This window comes from Callospermophilus lateralis, chromosome 5 (assembly GCF_048772815.1).
Source record: "Callospermophilus lateralis isolate mCalLat2 chromosome 5, mCalLat2.hap1, whole genome shotgun sequence".
NCBI lineage: Eukaryota > Metazoa > Chordata > Mammalia > Rodentia > Sciuridae > Callospermophilus > Callospermophilus lateralis.
The window spans coordinates 48,839,948-48,846,993 of NC_135309.1; the positions used below are offsets into that span (position 1 = coordinate 48,839,948).

Here is a 7,046-nt window from a genome sequence, read left to right on the forward strand (position 1 = left end):
GCCATTTTTAATAGCTAAAAAAAATTAAGTATTCAGAAATAAATTCTGGTAAAAAACCAAACATTGATAGAAAATTTAAAGTAGACTTAAATAGAGCAATATGATATATTGACTCAATACTAATTAAATGTTAATTGTATTTAAATTGCTCTATGGATTCCATATAGTCCCAATCAAAAAATGTTTTAAAAACATTCTTAGTTGTAGATGGACACAATACCTTTATTTTCATTTTTTTATATACGGTGCTGAGGTTTAAACCCAGTGCCTCACATGTGCTAAGCAAGTGTTCTATCACTGAGTTACAACCCCAATCAAAATGTAAGCAGGGTTTTCATTTGTGGAAATTGACAAGCTGATTTTCTGTTCTTCTTTTTTTTTTTTAGTTGTAGATGGACACAATGTCTTTCTTTTTTTTTTTTTTAATTAATTAATTAATTATATGTAGTGCTAAGAACCGAACCCAGAGCCTCACACATGCTAGGCAAGCACTCTAGCACTGAGCCACAACCCCAGCCTCACAAGCTAATTTTAAAATTCATATGATAATGCAATGAATTTAGATTGGCTAAATCAATCTTTGTTTTCATTTTATAGAGTTTAATTACAGGATGTTAATATTCAGGACATTTCAGAACACCTTATACTGTAATCAGATTTTTGTTAACTGGTTTTAAAAGTATTACCTGAGTATTTTTCCACATACCAGTTTTCAGGCAAAAGTACTATCAGTGACTGTTTAAGAAATGTTAATTCGATTAAACAGTTTATCCTTAATAACCTGAGACATCAATCCATGGATGACTTCTATGATGGTTTTACAGCTGTCTCTTGTAGCTTTGGCAAGTTTGTCTTAAGACTGTCGATCATGTGTTTCTAAATCCAACATGAAACTCCCTCGGCCCAGCTGGGCTTCTGACTGCTCTAACTTTTCAGATAAATCAAACACCTGACCAGTGGTAGAGTCTGCATTAGTAAGCAAGCTAGAGGAACTCAGTGTATTCACCCAGTATTTATTCCACAAAAGCTCAAGTAATTTGCAATCCAAAGAGGATTTGAAATATGAGACTTCTAAGGCATAGTATCATTTGCAATGTACACCAAAGTCTTCTATTTTGTTAAGTGGAATAGTCTGATATTCAGAAGGTCCTTCATCAGGAGGTTTGTAGCCCTTTGGGTATGCCCCAAAGGCTCCAAGACTCACTTTTCTTGCAGATATTGTTCTTGTTGGATCAATTACTGTTAGACCAGAACCCAAGAAAAGACCACTGACTCCAATTAAAATCAAATTAAAGCAAGCTTATTATTTCAACTGGCTGGGCTGCCTCTCCCCACAAAAACCACGGGAACAAGACAGCACTGCAGCTTTCTTACAGCACAGCTTTACAGCCCAGAAAGTTACACAAAGGGGGGTTACAGATAACAAAAAAAGGCTAGTTTACATTTTTGCTTTATGAAGAATTTATGAAGGTCATCAGAGCCTCAGAGAGGGTCATTATCTGGCCAGGGAAGGCCAAGATTTGTGAGGGGTCACTAAAGTTTCAGAGAGGGCTGCTATCTGGTCAGAGAGAGCCAGGCATGGGTGAGTTCAAGGCACAGGCAGGCATTCCAAGCAAGTTCAGAATTTGCAGTGATTTATAGTAAAGCTGAAATTAGCTTTTCATGGCTTTGTGGCGAGATGGCTTCCAATTTTAAGAGAAAATCAGGCTGGGTCTATCATTACCACTGCTAGAAAGGGTTCTTGGAACTGTTGATTAAGCATTTATGTACTAACGTCAGTCCCAGAAAGCCAGCAGCCATAGCCAGGGTGGCTGTGGTACCAGCCAATTGCATTTTCAAGGCAACCAACCTGTTTGGCATTTTTTTTTTTTTTTTTACATATGCAGCCATGTACTCATAAGCAGCACCCTGAGCATTTACTCAGGTTTCAGTGCCCTCTACAAGCAAAGCAAAATTGTCCATAATGATCATGGTTTCACCGTCCACCTTTCCTAGCATCAAACCCATCACTTCCAAGTTGCTTCCTGATCTGGCATGCATCACCATTTTTAGTAGAACCAAAGTGAGATTTTGCAGTATTTAAAGTAATGGTGATCCTTAGTCCAGGGTTTTGCCACCAGGATTTCTTGCGGCTGTTTTTTGTCGTATTTGTAGTTTTCATCCCTACTCTAGGTTTCCTGCATGTTGTTGGCCAATTCCTAGGTTTTCTGGGCCATACCTTTCCCGGACACTGCCATCACCAAGGAATAGGAGAAGTTGTCGCTTCTACAACCAAAACGCAACTTGACCTCACTGAGTTTCCAGGTGTGGGCTTCCAACCTTCCCCACCAGGTGTGCAAATTTTTACTAGACTATCCTGGTCAAATCAATCTTGTAGAAGAAAAAAGAGTTTCAGTACATGGACCATCAAATTTGAAGAACTAGGGTGTTTTCAAGGTGGCAGAATAGAGGAGGTCACTTTCCTGGATGCTCCATGGCATGAAACCAAGAAAGCAGACAGGCAGCTTCTCGGCAAGGTGGGTAAACAAAACAAACAAACAAAAAAATTGGGGGGTACTTTACTGGGATTTAAAACTGGACCGTTAAAGCCTATCATGGACATAGGAGTTTGGATACAATAAAATAAGGAAAAACTCTTCAGTGGCACAGCTGGCCACAGCTGGGCCAGAAGCACCAGCCATAGCAGTCCCTCCATGAGCATAGTGGAGTCATAAGGGAATTGAAGGAACCTGCATTTTTGGGAGAACCAAGGCATGTCTGGGTATGGAGCGTTTGGAGATCAAGGACATTGCCTAACAAAACTGAAAAATGCGTTGTACAACATCCTTATGCACAGAAAGGAGCCACCATCTCTCCAGGCAGCATGCAGAAAACAAAGGAAGGAGCCCTTATGCAGCAGTAGCACTGGGACCAGCATCTGAGGGTGCTGATTCCTGGCACACCTGGGTTTGGCCCTAAATATAGACTCAGTAAGCACACACTGCATGACAGAGAGTGTGCTTAAGTGACCAGGAGAAAAACCAAACGTGAAGAGTTTACACAGGGGACAACTGGTCTTGGAAATCTACCAGCTCTACCTCCTCCTCCAATCTGGCTGCTTACAGAACCTGCTATAAGAGATGAATCTGGCAGGGAACTCAGAAGTGGGAGTGGGAGAGAGTGTTTGGATATTCAACCTGAGACCAGGAAATATGGGGTCCACGATGACATAGGGGACTAAGAATTGGGTCCCTGGTTGGGGTTGTGGCTCAGTGGTAGAGCACTTGCCTAGCACATGTGAGGCCCTGGGTGAGATCCTCAGCACTACATAAAAATAAGTAAATAAAATAAAGGAATTGTGTTCCAACTACAATTAAAAAATAAATATTAAAAAAAAGAATTTGGTTCCCTACCACACAAGTGGAACCCAGGGGAGATCCCTGGGGTACAGTCTTTCATTGTGGACCAGCAAGTTTCTGTTTATTATGATGATCAACATTGTAGACATCATGGTGGGAACTATTTGGTTTAATGCTGTATATTGTTTACACTGGTTGTTGTTATTATTTGTTTCCCCCTACACAGTGAGGGACTGGAAACCTTCAAGGACACCATAAGTCCACAGGGTAGAAATTCTACTGCCTCAGATCCACACTGTTAGATGGGTAGACACACAAACAACATGAAAAAAACAAAGGAAAACATCACCACAAACCAACCAAGATACTCCAATAGCAGAATCCATTGACACCACAGTGAAAAAATGTCAGGGGAGATTAGAATGTACATAGTTAAACTGATCTATGTAGTAAAAAACAGTATAAGGAGTGAAATCAGAGACAAAATATAGGCAGTGAAAGATCACTTCAAAAAAGGGACAGAGATTCTGAAGAAAAACCAAGCAGATATCCTTGAAATGAAGGAATCAGCAAACCAAATTAAAAATGCAATGGAAAATATTATGATTTGGATGTGAGGTGTCCCCCAAAAGTTCGCATATGAGAGATTATAGCTCAATGGTAGAGCGCTTGCCTAGCATGTGTGAGGCCCTGAGTTCGAGTCTCAATGCCACATATAAATAAATAAAAAATAAAGGTCTATCAACAACTAAAAAATATTTTTAAAAAAAGTTCATGTGAGAAAATGCAAGAAAGTTCAGAGAAGAACTGATTAGGTTGTGATAGCCTTAACCCAACCAGTAAATTAGTCCCCTGATGGAATTAACTGAGTTGTAACTGGAGGAAGGAGGGCATTGGAATCATGTCTTTGGGGTATATATTTTGTATCCTGCAGTGGAGTCTCTCTCTCTGCTTTCTGATCACTATGTAAACTGCTTCCTTCTGTCACACTCTTCTGCCATAATATCCTGCCTCACCTCGAGCAATGAGGAATGGAGCCTTTTGTCTATGGATTGAGACCTCTGAAATCATGAGTCCTCAAATAATCTTTTTCTACAGTTGTTCTTTTGGTTCCTTTTAGTCACAGCAGTAAAAAAGCTAACTAAGACAGAAATCAACACCAGCAGACTAGACCATTTGGAAGACAGAAACTCAGGTGATGGAAGCAAAATGTATAATCTTGAAAATAGAGGTTACCACAGAGAGAAGATGCTAAGAAACTATGAATGGAACTAAGAATTATGGGATAACATTAAAAGACCAAATTTAAGATTTATTGGGATAAATGAAGGCACAGAGATACAAACCAAAGGAATGAACATCTTTTCAATAAAATAACATCAGAAAATTTCCCAAACCTAAAGAATGAAGTGGAAAATCAAATACAAAGAGGCTTCCAGGACTTGAAATGTACAAAAGTACAGTAGCCTCACATCAAGGCACATTATAATGAGAATGCCTAACATTGAGAGTAAGGATAGAATTTTAAAGGCTTTGAGGGAAAAATATCAGATTATGTATAAGGGAAACTAATTCAGATTTCAGTTGATTTCTAAACCCAGACCCTCAAAATTAGGAGATCCTAGAATAATGTATACAAAGCTCTGAAAGAAAATGGATGCCAAGCAAGAATTCTATATCCAGCAAAATTAAGCTTCAGATTTGAAGATGAAATAAAAACCTTTTATGATAAACAAAAGTTAAAAAGAATTCACAAGTAGAAAGCCTGTATATATAGAACTATAGAACATTCTCAACAAGATATTCTATGAAGATGAAATGGAAAAAATTGTGAAAACCAATGACACTAAAGGAATAGTTAACCACAGGATAAACTAATTCATATTAAAAACTAGAAATAACCCAAATGACCAGGAATAAAAATCTCAGTAATAATCTTGAATGTTAATGGCCTAAACTCATCAATCAAAAGGCATAGATTTGCAGTTTGGATTAAATAAAAAAGACCTAACAATATGCTGTTTCCAGGAGACTCACCTCATAGGCAAAGACATTCACAGACTGAAGTGAAAGGGTGGGAAAAAGCATATCACTCACATGGATCACAAAAACAAGCAGGGCTTTCTATCCTCATATCAGATAAAGGGGACTTCAACTAAAGTTAGTCAGAAGGGATAAAGAAGGACATTTCATATTGCTTAAGGGAACTATATATCAACAAGACATAACAATCATAAATATTTATGCCACCCAAAATGAAGCATCAATGTACATTTTTAAAAAAAACCTTCTCAATTTCAAGAATCAAACAGACCATAACACAATAATACCTGGTGACTTTAACCTACATCTCTTACTACTGGATAGATCCTCCAAACAAAAACTAAACAAAGAAATTATAGAACTAAATAAGACAATCAATGATTCAGATTTAACAGACTTATATAGAATATTTCTTCCATCAATGAGTGAATACACTTTCTTCATAACAGTATATGGGTTCTTCTTTAAAATAGTCTGTATCTTATGCCACAAAGCAACTCTAGGCAAATAATATATATATATATATATATATATATATATATATATATATATATATATATATATAGAGAGAGAGAGAGAGAGAGAGAGAGAGAGAGAGAGATAGATAGAGATAGATAGATAATACCCCACATCCTATCAGATCATAATGAAATAAAATTAGAAATCAAGGATAGAATAAAAAACAGATGCTACTTTAACAACTGGAGACTAATATGCTATTGAATGACAAATGGATAGCAGAAGAAATCAAGGAGGAAATACAAAAAAAATTGATACAACATGTCAAAATCTATGGGACACTATGAAGGCAGTGCTAAAGGAAAGTTCATTGCATTGAGCTTATTCATTAAAAGAATAGAAAGTCGACGAATAAATGATCTGACATTACTTTTCAAAGCCCTAGAAAAAGAAGAAAAGTCAACACCAAAGCAGTAGAACACAGGAAATAATTAAAATCAGAACTGAAATAAATGAAATCGAAACAAAAGAAACAATTCAAAAAATAGACAAAATAAAGAGTTGGGTTTTTGAAAAAATAAATAAAATCAATAAACTCTAAATCAAGCTAATGAAGAGAAAGAGACAGAAAACTCAAATTACTAAAATTCATGATGAAACAGGAAATATCTCAAAGGAAACTACTGAAATAGACAGAAGATAATTAGAAACTATTTTGAAAATTTGAACTCCAATAAAATAGAAAATCTTAAAGACATTGGCAGATTTCTAGAGACCTGATCTACCCAAACTGAATCAGGAGGAGATACACAACTTAAACAGATCACTTTCAAGCAATGATATAGAAGATGCTATCCAAAGCCTACCAACCAAGAAAAGCCAGGACCAGACAAATTCTATAAGACCTTCAAAGAAGAATTAACACCAAAACTCCTCAAATTATACCATGATATAGAAAAAGAGGGAACCTTCCAAACTTACTATAGGTTAGTATCACTCTGATACCAAAACCAGACAAAGACATATTAAAGAAAGAAAACTTCAGACCAATATCCCTGACAAACATAGATATAAAAATTCTCAATAAAATTCTGGCAAATCACATACAAAAACATTAAAAATATAGTGCACATGAATAAGTGGGGTTCATCCCAGGGATATGAGATTGGTTCAACATATGGAAATCAATAAATGTAATTCATCACA

At 36.7% G+C, this 7,046-nt stretch overlaps 1 pseudogene; it reads right to left on the reverse strand.

The window, feature by feature from the left end:
• Positions 1-707: 707 nt before the first annotated feature.
• LOC143399161 (COP9 signalosome complex subunit 5-like) lies at positions 708-2,237 on the reverse strand (annotated as a pseudogene).
• Between the last annotated feature and the right edge of the window lie 4,809 nt (positions 2,238-7,046).